Source organism: Lemur catta, chromosome 3, assembly GCF_020740605.2.
Source record: "Lemur catta isolate mLemCat1 chromosome 3, mLemCat1.pri, whole genome shotgun sequence".
Taxonomy (NCBI): domain Eukaryota; kingdom Metazoa; phylum Chordata; class Mammalia; order Primates; family Lemuridae; genus Lemur; species Lemur catta.
The window spans coordinates 118121721-118137430 of record NC_059130.1 but is presented as its reverse complement, the minus strand read 5'-3'; the positions used below and the strand labels follow the sequence as shown (position 1 = coordinate 118137430).

Here is a 15710-nt window from a genome sequence, read left to right as displayed (position 1 = left end):
ATCTGGAGTAGAAATGCACCTACTTTACAGGCTTATTGTGAGAATAAAATGATGTAGGAAATTACAAAAATTTTGAAAAATACAGACTGAAGAAGAGAAAGAGGTCATCACTTTCACTGTATTATTTGTGTCAAGACTTAAGCCACCAGGAAACCATTAGTGCCCTTGAAATGAAAACCAATATATTATAGTCTACAGAGAAGAAAGGTGTCAGGTGCTGAGAGTGGGAGAGTCAAACCCTATCTGGGCCAGTTTGGCTGTTGGGAACCTCTGTGGTTCTTCTAGATAAGAATAAAGAAGCTGTTATAATAACTCACCTGTGACTTATCAATAGGTCAGACCTCTTATGCGTTTCTCCAGAGTTCCCTGTGATATCCTGTTGAAAAGGATTGGCCCTTTTTTAATCTCCCTGGTTTGTAAAAGTCTCATCTATTTCCTGGTTCTTTTTTTTTCCCTGGTAAACAAGGTTTGAAGCTTGAGGGTCAGCATGAGACTGTAAATTAGGCAGAAACAAGGACAGAGTCCTCCCTGTCCCTACCGTCACCCTCAGGTCTGTATGAAGCCCCGGTGGCAGTGATAATGCATTTCATTGGGTATCATGCTTTATATTGTCACTGGATTTGCATAAGAGTATTGCTTTCCAAGTTCTTTTCAATGGGAACCTTGTTCCCCATGTGGTTGGGGTGCTTCTTCATGTATTCGTCTTGACTTTAATAAGATAATTAATATTGGAGCCAAAGGTTGCTACTGAGAATTGCTGTGTAATTTACAGTCATGCGTCACTTGACAATGGGGATAGGTTCTGAGAATAATTTTATTAGGTGATTTTGTCATTATGTGAACATCATGGAGTATACTTACACAAACCTAGGTGGTATAGCCTACTATACACCTAGGCTATATGGGATAGCCTGTTGCTCCCAGGCCTCAAATCTGTACAGCATGTTACTGTACTGAATACTCCAGGCAGTTGTAACACAGTAGTGGTGAGTATTTGTGTATCTAAACATAGCTAAACACAGAAAAGATACAGTAAAAATATGGGACTATCATTATGTAAGCAACCCCTCATTGACCGAAACATTATGCAGCACATGACTGTATTTTGATACTAAGAACTCTAGATGTATTATGAAAATGAGTTATATCTCTAAGATGAGAAAGCAAAGAAATGTCAGATTATCACTTCACACTGGAAATGGTAGATCCAAAATCTGAGTCTGTCGTCTAAACAGTCAGGTCATCTCTGACTCTGCATATGTGTGGTTGGACTACAGATCTCCATTTTCTTACAGTTTTGTGGTTTGAAATCAGACCTTTAATGTTGCTTTGGGGGAATGTTTTGTTTGCTTCTCTGTGTACACAAGAGGAGTTTGAGGAAGTGCAAATGACCACAATAATCAACAGCTGGCCTGTGGGAAGTCTTCCTTTAAAGAGAGCCTGAGTTCCAGTGATTACAAAAGGGTCAGGGAGGACAGGGCTGCACATCACTGAGCCTCCCCCCACCCCAGCCAGCCGGCCCCACTTTGCTGCAAAGACCAAACAGCTTTACCCTGCTTTACTGGGCTTTGAGTGGAGTGGAGAGGTTCCATAAACCTCTTAAATTAATTGTAAATATTGTATGACTGTGTGTTTCTCTGGGCTGAGGGTCTAAAGTGGGGGTGGGGAACCTGCCGCCTTAAGGCCACATATGACCTTCTAGGTCCTTAAGTGCAGCCTTTTGACTGAATCCAAATTTTACAGAACAAATCCTTTTATTTTTATTAATACATCTTTATTCACCCTTTTTATTTTATTTTTAAAATGAACATATTTAAAATACCAAAGAATAAAATAAGTTTCAGTGAAATAATCCTCCCAGATTAACCAGCACAATTAGAACATTAGTAAGCCACAGGGCTAAATTGACGGCTGCTACACTCGTGATTTAGTTCTAACTTCCCCTGCCCGACTGGCACCACTATTGCACAAGGCTGGTTGGCTAGAGTTTATGTGAGTCGAGTATGCCGGTCTGTTATCAGCTTTTGACAACAGTGCACTGTTTGAAGTGGAATTTGTGAATAGTTGCATAGCTTAACAGTGTTTTTTAATTCTGTCTGCTTAACAGCCCATCAATGTCAAAGCAGACCAAGAGAATGGTGAAGGAAGAAAACAGATTTTTTTAATAAGGATTGGGAATTGCAATATAACCTTGTTTCTGCTAAAGATAAAGTGATTTGCTTGCTTTGTGATGCTACGATATCAACATTAAAGAAATTCAATGCTCATCAGCACTGTAACACTCACAAGGACCACAAAAATCAGAGGGAGAGGTGTGAAAGGTTGTACTGCACAAATTAAAAGATGAAAAGCAAAAAAGCAAAGACAATTCTTTTAAGCAGCAACAAGACCTGTAAATAATGCCACTGAACCAACTTATAAAGTAGCTTATGTACTCAGGAAAGAAGGGAAGCCATTCAGTGATGTAGAAATTCTAAAAGAATGCATTCTCGAAATTGTGGGATGCTTAGACCCCAATAATATTTCAAAGTACTAACAACTACCTCTTTCAAGGAGAACCATAACTGATCGGCAGCACGAATTAGACTTCAACTTAACAACTTCATGCAATACTTCAAAAGGAAAATATATATTATTTAATCAGTTTGGATGAATCAGCTGCTACTACTGACTCGGTGCAGGTTTCATACTTCATTTGGGTCATAACAGATGATTTTCTTTGCTACAAAGAGTTACTTGCTTTGGGCACTCTTGCAAATAACACAGGGAATAGATATCTTCAACAACTTTCAAGATAAATGTCATGAAGTTGGACTGAATTTGGTAAATTTAATGGAGTGTATGTACAGATGATGCACCTTCCATGACAGGAGAACATGAAGGGTTTACTGCACAGATAAAAAAGGTTATTAACAGATCCAGATGATCTCATTTATTTTCATTGTATGTTGCATCAGCACAATCTCTGTGCTAAAGCTACTATTTTAAGTGACACTTTGCAACAAGTTATAAATATTGTTAACTATATTTCATGCAAATGCAATATGGCATCATTAGTAACATGCTAAAGTTGAACGATGAAGTATTCCGTGTGGATTTGCAGTGTCATACAAAAATGCATTGGCTATGGCAGGAACAGGTATTAGCCAAAATTTTATCTCTGAGAGAAAAGATAGTTAAATTTTATGGAGAACAGAATCAGCATTGTGAGTTATTGAAAGAAAATTTCCATAGGAATGCAGTGTTTCTATGTGATATGTCAAATCAAAATGACTTGAGTATTTCTTTGCAAGGTGAAACTAAGTCTATATATGATATGTGGCAAAAAATCCAAGCATTTTGAAAAAACTATCTTTTTTCAAAACACTTCTTCAACAGGAAATTTCAGATGAACATTTTCCCCGGTTAGCAAAGGTCATTGATGAGCAGAATGATATATGCAAATCATTTGAAGAATATGCAGCTGTTTTAGATCTATTAATTGGAGAATACAGTGAAAGTTTTAGTGACTTTAAGAATCATGGCATCACACTCAAATTAGCATTTCAGCCTCACCTAATTGATATCACCAAGACACCTAAAGAACTGCAGATGGAACTGAGCTCTCAGTAGATGGCATTTTAAAGTCATTGTTTGATGCTAAAAAGATCCAGTTGAAATATGGAAAAATGTGGTAGAATACTGCTTTGGCAACATGCCCAAAAAATGCTTTCTTGCTTTTCAACCACTTATTGCTGCAAATCTACGTTCTCCTACCTAACCCAAATCAGGACTCCCTTAAGGTCACAAATGACTGATACCCATCTAGAGCAGCTGTCCCCAACCTTTTTGGCACCAGGGACGGTTTCATGGAAGACAGTTTTTTCACAGACAGGGAGTGGGGTGGTATCAGGATGATTCAAGAGCATTATATTTATTTGCAGTCAAAGCTCTCTGCTAATGATAATCTGTATTTGCAGCCGCTCCCCAGTGCTAGCATCACCGCCTCAGCTCCACCTCAGATCATCAGGCATTAGATTCTCATAAGGAGCCATAACCTAGATCCCTCACATGTGCAGTTTACGGTAGGGTTCATGCTCTTTTGAGAATGTAATGCTGCAGCTGCTGTTCTGACAGGAGGTGGAGCTTATGCAGCGATTCCAGTGTTGGGGAGTGGCTGTAAATACAGATGAAGCTTCGCTTGCTAGCCTGCTGCTCACCTCCTGCTGTGCAGCCCCGTTCCTAACAGGCCACGGACTGGACTGGTACCAGTCCACGGCCCAGGGTTTGGGGACCGCAGATCTAGAGGATCAGCTGGAATTGCAGACCTCCATGCTGCAACCAAATATTCAAATGCTTTCCAACAAAAAGCAGACAAAGTCATTAGAAGGTTAATTAACTTTAAAATTAACGAATAGTTTCATTTTTTGAGATTATTAAGTACATAGTAGTTAGATTTTTACAAAAGAGTGTACATGTTTAAATGTATCTAGTTGAAGTTTCTTGAATGCGGTCTTATTTGATTACAGCTAAATTAATGCGGCCTTCCAACATGAAAAGTTTCCCCACCCCTGGTCTGAAGTTTTTATTGGATTCTCAAAGAGATTCATGCCTCCAAAAGATCGTAAACCGTTACACATAGGGTTGTGCTTTGAGGGGAGCTTGGGGCTGGTAGCCAGGATAGTGTGGGGCTTTAATCCCATTTCTACCTTTAAATATTCTTTTCCTGTGTTAGTCTTGAGAGTTTTGTTTTGTTTTGTTTTTTAAATCTGTGAAAGGGAGTGGTAATTCCCCCTGTCCCACTGACCTAAAGAGCAAAGGAGATGAAGTGTGTGAAAACCCAATGAGAAGTTAAAAGGGAATTCATTCTGTCACATAAAAAGATAATAGACCCACAGGTCTTAGTCATCTGTGGATAGATATTGTGAATTATTCACTTCTAATTTTTAATTTCAGGTCTGTAGTGTATCTACTTGTGGAATTTCTCATTTCATCTTTAACTCTTATTCAATTTATTTAATATTGGCCTCAAGGAACAATAGCTAGGAAATAACCTATACCTTTAATCTCCCTCATTTCTCTTTACCTTTTCTTCTCATTTCCCAACTCCTGGAATTCAGTGTGTGGATTCCAAATCTAAGGTGACGTGATTTAGGTATAGCCACCAAGTTGTGAGCATCTGTCCTACGACTCCCCTGCCTGGATCTTGGCAAGGTGACTCTTAACCTCAGTGGAACTTCAAAGATCTGATCCCATTCCTGAGGCCATGGCAAGACAGTGGTTTCTGGAATCGCTTCTGTGACTGAAGAAAGAAATCACATTCCATGCCCATGTCAGAGGAACAGGTTTCTTTCTGCATCATGAGTTGCAAAAAGGATACTTTCTCCTAGTTGAGTGCCACATGCCTATCTGCAAGCCCTTCTAGCCTCTTTCTAAGCCAGAGAACTGGGGAGGCCCCCTATGAAATAGATTCTCCCTCTTACATGAACTCTAACTTCATTTATATCTTGATTATTATATATTTTGTATAATACTGTTACATACTTATGGGAAAATTACATAGTTATCCACAGAAAAATAAAAGTTCTTTTCAAACTAAGAAAGTCTCAGCTGTTAACAATAGAGCAAATGAGTCCATTCCCTTTTCTGCCCCTATAGAAACTCAGTGTTTGCTCTGCACAGCTGTGGTCTGGTCTTCCGAAGGGAAGAAAGCCCACAGCATACTAAATTTCTTTCAGCAAAGGAGAGGAGCACTTTTGGTTGTCACTAATGGAACCTCTGCTCTATTCTACTTTCCATCCTTCTCTTTGTGTTTTTATCAAGTCAATAGATGATGCTTTTGATTCTGGGGACCTTTTTGATCCCAGGTATGTTTTGATTCTATGTTTATGAATACAAATATTTTCATAATTTTGCATGTTTTTAACTGAAATTATTTTCATCATGGTCAGTTGCTATTCATGGAAATTAGAATTCAGTTCATTTTTCATTATTTGCTTCATGTTAATTATACTGGTAACTTTTGCAGTTGTGTGGTAGGCTTCTTTCTTTTTCCCTTTGTGGCATTAATTTCTATCAAGCCCAAATTTCCTAACTCAAATTCTGCAGATTTAAATTTTTGTCAAGGAGTTGTGATTTTTCTGCCAGCTTTTAGTTAATACATTTTATTCTATGTCGGTTTAGCTATTGTTTCATTGTTTTAAATCAGTTTTGTTTGCTGTGAATTGGATAAAGACCTAATATTTTTGTATTATCTCTTGGTGCAAACATTAGTAGGAGAGGGTTTAGGAACAGAGTGGAAACACCCTGCTTCATTGTGGAATATATACTAATTTATGAATATTAATTGGACACCTTCTGTTAGGCCTTGTGTGAGACCTTTTACTTATATTGTCTTGTGCATATTAATCTCTATTCTACAAAACAGGAAACCGAGAGTTAGAGAAGTTAAGTAATTTCTTTAAGGTCACATAGCTAGAAATGATAGGGGTGGATTTGGATCCAAGTCCAGCTAATTCTGAAGGCCTTGGTTTTTTCTCCTGTGTGATGTTTTTCCTTTGTGTAAGGCAGCCTTCCAGGCACTGCAGAGAATTTAAAACATTAATTACTAACTTCCCACCAGAAGTTTATTATTTGACATCACTTTGTTGCTGATCAATTGACCACTATCATATCGTTCTTGTCACAAATCAGGCCCTCAGAACATGGTGGTGCTCATGGTCATTCTTGTGTTAGGTTGGTTTGGCCTGTCAGCAGCTCCTTTATAGGTGATAAGGAGCGTTGTGATTGCAAATGTGGTTGTACTCATGTGATATCATTTGATCATCAAAATAACCTAGTCAGTAGCTAGGGTAGGCATTTTAAGCCCCATTATATAGATGAGGAAACCGAGGCCCAGAGAGGTAAGGTGACTTGCCCAAGGTCAGTCAGGTAACTGCATAGCCGAAACCTGACCCTTCTGTACTAGCACCTCAATTCTCATTTATAGTTACACTTCTGAAATATCACTCACTGCAAGATTTATTCTAGACATGCCTCTATATATTAAAACATAAATAAATAAAAGCCAACAGGAAAAACAAAAAGCAAACTCGTCAAAAAGCCCTGCCTAGTCTCAGAATGAACTTTGATAACTACTAGGAAAAGCACCTAAAGATAAACACAAGCAAGTAAAGTGAAAAAGAGAAATTCAGACTGTTTAGTTTTAGCTAGGACTTGAGATCATATTTTGTTTTATTTCTTTGGTCTCTACTTGGGACAGCAGTGTGTGGATGAACCACTCCCCTTCCAAGCAAACCTTTCACCAGCCCTTTGTCCCAGGAAAGCAGATCTGGTTCATAGCAGACCCAGTGGAAACTGACTTTCCTGTCCCTGCACCCAGAGATTCTCACCCAGCCCTGACATCAGCCAACCTCCTGTCCTATATAGTGTGACCTGGCTGAGGGCAGAGGGATCCATCTGCCTTTTGTTTAAGAAACAGCATTTTTTGATGTCTGTTTTGCAGGCACTGTATTTATAAGGCTCAAACAAGACTGAAAGCACTGTATATTCAAGGTGAAAGTTTTATCTTTGCACAAAAGAATGCACTGAGTGCCTGCATGGATTCTGAAGGGGAAAAGGCAATTTATGACTTGTATCTGTTTTTGTCATTATGTATGACTGCTTCATTTTATAGTTGAGCTGATTATCCCCATAATAGCTTTTCCATGTACCTATAAGCAAGTAATAGGTGAATGCCTTCTCATAAGCAGTGGGGTTTTAGTGTATTTAAGTTGGCACAAAACTTTAGGTTAAATGAAATTCACTTCAGACAGTGATCTTTCCCTTAGAGAATGTAGGGTTTTCTATTTTCAAAAAGACTTTGATCCTAAGTAAGTCACTCAAGGGATTTCCTTTCTAGCCAAGAGGAGGTACCTTCAAGTTGTTGTATATAGAGAAATGACTCGAATTTTTAGCGTCAGAGTTTTTGTTTTATTTTCCTCTGATAACCTTGAATACTAGAATGATTACCTTAGTGTGAGCTCTTTTAGGTTAGAGGCAAATTTTAAATGCTGAATGACCCACTCTAACTTGGGCAAATCTCGAGTATCTGGGAGGATCAGAAGTGCGTTTGGGGCGGAAGGGTGGTGTGGTGTCATGAGAATCACAAGTGACCAAAATTCGGAGGCAGTCCCTAGCCACCCTACTCGGCAGCCTTGCTCACAAGGAGCCAGGTGAGTGGAGTGTAGCCTTCTTTCCCTTCCTTCTGCCCAAATCAAGCAGCTCAGTAGCCAGAGGTGAAGCAGCAGGGAGTGAGTGACAGTGATACCACCATTGAAGTCTTATTTTTGAAACAGCAAGATTGAAAAAGTTCAGACCTTATCTTCATTTCCTAATAGTAGTTCAGTTAAGAACAAGGTTCTTAGGTTATCTTCTTAGGCATGAACGTGACATATTTCAGCGGAATTCACTTTATCTTCCAAAACTTCAGTCTGTGTGATGAAAAAGTATGTTCAGTTGCTAAGTTGAGAAGGCAGAAAATATTTGTGACCCCCAAAGAGTAGTGGTTTTCTACCCTAGTGTAAACTTGGTTAGTAAAAGAATAATATTATGTGTTTAAGCTATCTTAGGCTGGCTGGTTACCCCTGGGGTGGGGTATTGCATCCCTTTTTTGCATTTCAGTATTCTTTTTTATTAGTATTTGGCCTTTCTTGTAATAATCTATTAAAGTCACTCTCCATCTTGAAGAAGAGCTAAATCAAAGTGTTTTCTTGGGAGAAATAGGGAATTTCTTGGTCAATATCATGCTTGAAAATCAGAAAGGGATGTGAAGAATATAACTGTCGTTTATTAACTACGAGATGTCAAATATGGGCCTAGGAACTAATGCTATCTCATTTAATTTTCACATGTACCCTATAAGGAAGCATTAACCCTATTTTACAGATGGGAAAAATGAGACTCAGAATGGTCAGTAAACTTGACTAAAGTTAAATAATGAGTGAGTACTATTGGAGCCAGAAGTTTTAGAAAAAAGTGAACTTGGGCGTCAGTCTCTATATTTTTCCTCCACACAATGCAGCTTCTCAGGTATAATCTTTTACCAAACCATCGTAGAAACCAAAACACAAGCAATTGGCAACAGCATCAAGTGAAAGTAAAGCTCAAACAGTTTTCCATTCATTCCCAACTTTGACTCTTCTGTGTTGGGCCTTGGAATTTTCGAACTGTAATTTCTAGGCTTTCTGAATTAATCTTTACTGTCTGGGAAGCCCACTCTAGTGTAAAAGGGTTGAAATGAGAGAAAAGGATTGGAAGATTTTTCTTTATCCAAATAGAAAATGTATGACTTGAAAGCATTTGAGGAAACTGACACATCTGGTGTACCTGCCAGAGATTTATTCAGATTTAAATCATGTGGGTTGTGCAGTCTCCAGGCCTTTCCTCCTGCTCTGCCCAGGTTGCAGAACAGAACTTTGGACCACTTCAGTGTGCGTTGAGCTGATGGTGATCTTCAGACCACTTTCCTGATAGCCATGTTCCTCTCAATGTGCATGTTAAATTGTAATTTCTTTAAGCCATTTCCTGAACTTCACTACTTTAAGCATTTCTAAACAATTAGGATGTCATTTAAAAATAATAGTATTTTTCTGTGCAGAATACTTGAAATTAGGGAGAGTTGTGCATTTACACTACCAATTACTGGCAGAAAATAAACTCATTCTCCCCAGTAGTCCTTTTCCCTCACTTTCTTCACCTTAGTTTATCATACAGCTTTTCAGATTTTGTGGAGATGTTTTTGTTTCTGAGTTCTGCTAGCAGATTGGCTTTCAGATCCTTAGGGGTACCATTGCTTGAGTTAAGAAGCCAGATAGAAAGTGTTGGGAATAGTGTGTTATTCCTGAGAGTTTTATGTTTAGTTCTGTTGACTTGTTCTATAGTTTGCTTCTTGGAGGACAGGAGAAATATGATTAACTTATTAGAGTTTAATCATTTCTTATTAGAATAATATTAATACCACTTTATATTTGTCTTGATTTTTAGTTGATGAAGCATTTATATATCTCTGAGTCCTTTCTATAAACCTAAAACCAGGCAGATGGTATTATTACTATTATTACTACTACCAACTTTTTCTAGATGAAGAAACTGAGTCCTAGTGGAAATAACCTGCTCAAGATGGCCAGACGGCTCACGTGGTGGCACTTTGGACTTCTTCCTCAGTCTCCTGCTCCCAGAACATTGCTGACCAGTACAGTCGGCTCTCCGTATCCACAGGTTCTGCATTTATGAATTCAACCAAATGCAGCTTGAAAATATTTTTTTTTAAAAGTAGTTGTGTCTGTACTGAACATGTACAGACTTTTCCCATCATTCTTCCCTATACAATACAGCATAACAACTATTTACATAGCATTTACATTGTAAAGCAATGCATTAGAAGTAATCTAGATATAGTTTAAAGTATACAGGAAGATGTGTGTAGGTTTTATTCAGATACACCATTTTATATCAGAGGCTTGAGCATCCATGGATTTTGGGATCTGTTGGGGTCGTGGACCCAGTCTCCCCTCTGCCCCAGATACCGAGGGATGACTACTTCTTGACTCTTAGCTGATACTGTAGAAACTGACATCATCTCTATATAATATAGAATAGTTGGGTTTTCTGTCACAGTGTCCTCTGTGAGCCTTATTAGCATGTCCTTTCCTGCAGAGTGGGTTTCAGAGAACAGGTAGAGAAAAATGTGTCTTTCCCTTTTAGAGGCTTCTTGTATCATTCATTAACCATACTGCTATTTGTGTGAGATATTTGCTAATAATATATTTGGGAGCTCACAAAGAAACAGTATATGACAAGAACAATTTTTGGAGCAGAATGTTTGTGGTGTGGAGAGTACAGGGAGACAATTTAAGTTTATATCAGGACATTACATCAAGTAATTTGCACAATGTTGGGGATAAGGGAGACCCCCTCCCAAAGAGAGACCGTGGGAGGAAAAGGAAGATAATTCCAAAAGGGGGTAGAGTCTGGCTTTTCCTTGGTTTACTGCCAGCCGAATGCTGGCGTGTCCAGGCCTAACATGTAAGGGCGACTCAGCGTGTCCTGTGGTGGCAGCACAGCTGGCAGTAAAGTCAGGCAGAGGCGCACCACCCTCACCCCCGTATTCCACACCAGTGGGGAAGCCTTCCGATCCTGTGTCTAAGAACAAGGGAGTTTTCTAGCTAGGCACATGAGGAAAGTGGACATAAGCTCAAAAACTGGGAGCCACATTGGGGAAGTCAGGTTTAAAGTGTGAAGAGAAAGTGGCAGAAAGTGGGCTGTCTGGGTCACTTCCCAGTGGTGCTCACACTGTCCTCACCTTGCACTTGTGCTCAGAATCTTGCTTCTGTTTGAGGCGTCTTCCCCCATCTATGGCCAGAGCCTCTGAGTTTGTAAGGTCCAGTCCACGTGCCGTGTAAGAATGTGGTCTCTTCCCACTCTGAGTTCACCTGGCACTTGGTGCTTTGGTTATGGCAGCGACCACATAGTGCCTTGACTTAGAACCATTTATGCACATCTCCAACATTCATCAACAAACATTTATTATTGCCAGTTAGGTGCTGAGTGCTAAGGAAGACTTTAAAAAAAATTTTTATTTCTTTTTGTGAGGATATGGAACGGGTAAGGCAGATGAAGGAGTCAGTAATCATAATCCAGAGGGAGTAAGCATCGCGGTGGGATCTGTGCAAACTCTGCGCGGCTCCGTGAGAGAAGTGCTGTGGGCCAAGGGGCAAGAGCACTTTATTCTGTTCCTCAAGGATGAGGTTGGCTTCAAACAAGACATGGAAGGCGATTGTCTGTGTTCATTTGCATCCATAAAGCTCATCTGATCTGACAAAAATTTTTGCCAGTTTCCCCTGTGACCAGCCATAAATATTTACTGTAAGAAAAATTGAAGTGATCCAGGTTGTATCCATGTGGACTGTCTTATATCTAGCTTAGCATTTTTTACATGGTATACATTCAACAAACATTTATTAAATAAATGAAATAGCTGCTTGATTTCTTTTTGTTTTTGTCTGTTTTCTGGTTTTTATGTCAATTAAACAGAATCTTTTAAAAGTTTATTTACAACTTTCCCCCCAAACAGATTGGCAGATAGCCAAAATCATATTATAGAGATATAGATAGGAAAAAGACATTGATTGGGGGGATCCTGTTTCTCCTCCCCTCCCCACATCTCTGGTCTAGTGCAGCACTGGTGCATAGCAAGTGCTTGGCTGGTACTGACCTGGATGTGACACGGCCAGGTGTGCACTGTTGGATCAGGCTCAGGCTCACCTTCAGGTAGCAAGAAGCCTTGGGAAAACTATTATAGGAGAAAGAGAGGACAACCCAATTCCTCTTAATCTAATGAATTAAAATCATATATATGGGAAATACCTGTTTGCTTTATTAGAGGAAAATGGTTAAGTAAACATTTCCTGCAAGCTATTGAATTTATATAATAAAACATTGGTTTGGAATCATTAACTTGTAACGTTTTCACTGAAATGATTAAGCAGAGCGTGCTTCCAAAAACAGCCCATTGTTTCAGTTTTGTTGCCTCTGTAATGTTCAAAGCAGGATATTGTGGCCATTTGGGTATTTTCTCTTTATTGGTAACCTGGAAATGAGCAAAGATCATGCCAAGGTTATTTGTAAAAGAAGAGGCACTAATGGCGGGCTCCTTGTAGTTCCATAGAAATTTAACCTTTGTAGCATGTTCCTGTTATTATTTGATCTTCACAAACTTATACATTAAAGAGTTAAAGTATTGTTCCCCTTTTGACACATGAAAAAAATGAGTCATAGTGAAGGTAATTGTCTTCCGGAGGGTCAAACAGGGAGCGTGTGGAAGAGGACCAGGAGCCAGGGCTCATTCGCAGCCTTATGCACTTGCCCATAGACCACCCTGCTGCTTTAGGAGGAAAGACCACCCTTTCCTCCTCAGGAAGTAAAGCACTTCAATGTCTGTGAGATCATTTAACCTTGCAACATCCCTGTGGGGCCAGCAGGGCAGGTGTGGTCATCATCTCCCTTCTAGTGATGGGAAATTAAGTCATACAGGTTCGGTGGTTTTGCCGAGATCATGCAGTCAGTGCTAGAACCAGGGGTTGGTGCCCAGGCTGCACAACTCTAAGGCGACTTTTCCCACCAGACCAACCCTTCTCAGAGGACAGCCAGAAGAGCTTCTGACATGGGTAGTGAAAAATCCTACTTCCAAGAGGGCCTCGCTTCCCTAGTACCCATGCTAGGTTGTGTGGATGTTTGGTTCTAAGCTCTCAATCAGTCATGCAAATCTCCAGTCACACAAACACCAAGAAACAAAGGAAAAGGAGCAAAGCCCAATAGATTTTACCCACCTGTTTCTAGGCATGTTACCTACCTGTTTTGATTTTGTGTCCAGTAGCATCAGCAAGTGAAATTTTTAGGATTGGTACAAAATAGTTGCTTAGTAATCAATGGACACGACAAATTGAGGTGCCTCAATGAGTAAGTTATATGGTGAGATAAAAGTTCTTAGAACTAAACAAAGGAAGAATTTGCTACTTGTTTCTCTGTAAAAATGAAACATAATAGTGAAGAGTATCTAACTTATGTAAAGAAATTGAATTTGGTGAGAAGCCTAGTTTCATATGGTAACTTAAACTGTCAAACCTCTGCCTTTCTATTGAAGCCTATCTTGTATTCTTTCTAAGAGATGTCTCAAACCTAAAACATTTCTTTCTTATTCTAGCTGAACATGGCAAAGCTAGCTGTTCCCAGATTTGGACTCTTAACATAATCTCTGACACTTGAGTAGAAACTCTTTGGAGAGCAGATTTGGGAAAGAACCTTGAGGTCAGCTTTTAGCCCTTTAAATTACAGGTAGAAAAACTGAGACCCAGTAAGGTTCTTACAGCTAAATTGTAGCAGGCTAGCTCTTGAACCCAAGCCTTCTGGCGACAGATCTAATATTATTGCTGAGACTGGGCCAGCGGCTTGTGGGTACCTGCTTCTTGTCCTTTAGGAATGAGGGAGAGAAAAGTAATAGGGCCTGAGCCCTACGTTGTGTATATTTCCTCACCAATCTTCATGTGGATTTTTATCTGTTTATGCATCTGTCTCCCACACTAGACCAAGCTTCTTGAAGACAGGGGACTGAGTCATCCTAACCTGGTATCTTTAGCCGCAAGCACTGTGCATGATACGTAGAAAGCCCTCAAGGAATTGTTGCGCAGAACCAATCTGTTTTGTATAAAGGTCAACTTACCTGTAGGGGGTGGAAGGGGAGCATAGCTCCTTTGAAGCACCTTATGCCACTGGTTCTTTAACAGGATCTCACCTAACCAGTAAACCCACACAAAATTGCATCTTCCCTGAAAACAGAACAAGACCTTTCCCCGCAAAACAAACAAGCAAACAAGAAAACCAAAAAAACAAATTAGGGAATCCCTTCACAATTAGATTTAGAGGGCAGTTGGTGAGACAAAGTAGAGCTAAAACTTTGATGGACACATAGTCTGTGGTTGATGCCAAAGTTAATGTAACTTTGTTGGTTAAAATAAAATTTAAAATTTCTCTAAATGTTCATATGTTTACCTGTGTGTTGTTATTATAATTGTTGTTGTTGGGTTCCTTCTAAAGTCTGGAACTTTACTTCTTTTCTTTCTGAAAAGAGCAAGAAAAGAGGAAAAGGATCTTTAGTACTGGTTCTGACCCTCGGGCAGAAATGGCTGCGAGCCACTCCTCCCTGTGCATGCTGCAGGTGTGGGTGTGTTCCGTTGCCCACTGTCTCGCGGGCCTGAAAGAGCGTGATGGCTCTGTGCTTGCTTATAAGAACACTTTTATCTGAACCTGGTGCCTTTTCTGAATCCTCTTTCAAAAAGGAACTCACTGCGCTGCCTCTGGCTGCCACAAACAAAATGACTTCCAAGCCGACTCAGTAGGCGATGGGAGTTTGCACAGTTGATTTCTTCACAGCTTAGTCACCTTCTCTCTCCTGGCTTAGTATGGAAGCCTCACGAAGGCCCACGCACGCGTGCGTGGGTGTGCAGGCCCCACGGCAAAGTGAGCCGGGGGAGTCTGGACGCTCCCTCCTGCCGGCGTTGCTGTGGCGTCGGCCTGGCTGAGGGCTGTCACTGTCAGGCCGACTCCTGGCCCACACTGTCCTCACTGGACTAAGTGCTCAAAACCTTTGCTTTTTGCCTTTTACTTGAATCTGGAGCACTTTGACCAAAACAGCCAACCAAATGGTGACTGAGCCCTGACCCTTCCTCAGGCCAGATGAAGTCATAGTCCCTGGTTGTACCATTTCTCTGTCTCACAGTCCTCATTTGGGTTCAAACCCTGGATCACACAGGGGAGCCCTTCCACAGCTGAAGTGTTCTGTCAGAGCGAGATTGCAAAGAGTTAATGCTTTTGCTTTTTCGGAAAGTTATCTGTGAAGAGTATTAGTTGTTTAATAAAGCGTGCCTGCCCTCCCGATGAACCCGCCAGTGACTCTGCAGCTGGGGTCATTCCAAGTTCACGCGGTGGACTTTTGACTGCCTTCTGTGTCTGTGAAAACAGTCGGCAGCTCCTGCGGGGATCATTCATTCAGGCCTGTAACACAACACTATTGCCAGTGGGCACCTGCTGGGGCAGCTTCCCGGGAGGGCTGGGAGGGAAGATACCAAACTCTTCAGGCATCTGTGGAGATAAGAGTAGCAGGGGGTCTGCTGGGGTCCTGCTAATCAGGCCTGCAC

The 15710-nt window shown here is 40.4% G+C and overlaps 1 protein-coding gene and 1 long non-coding RNA gene across 5 annotated transcripts in view; one reads left to right on the top strand and one right to left on the bottom strand.

Annotated features, from left to right (window-relative positions):
* The window catches only part of VPS13D (vacuolar protein sorting 13 homolog D), a 248099-nt gene that overhangs the window by 160379 nt on the left and 72010 nt on the right, over positions 1-15710 (top strand). The gene's annotated exons all lie outside the window — the stretch shown is intronic.
* Positions 11556-15202, bottom strand: LOC123634457. Its single transcript, XR_006733920.1, has 4 exons — positions 14861-15202; positions 14566-14634; positions 12233-12310; positions 11556-11881 (listed from the first exon to the last, which is right to left on the bottom strand). It is a non-coding gene; the product is annotated as an uncharacterized LOC123634457 (long non-coding RNA).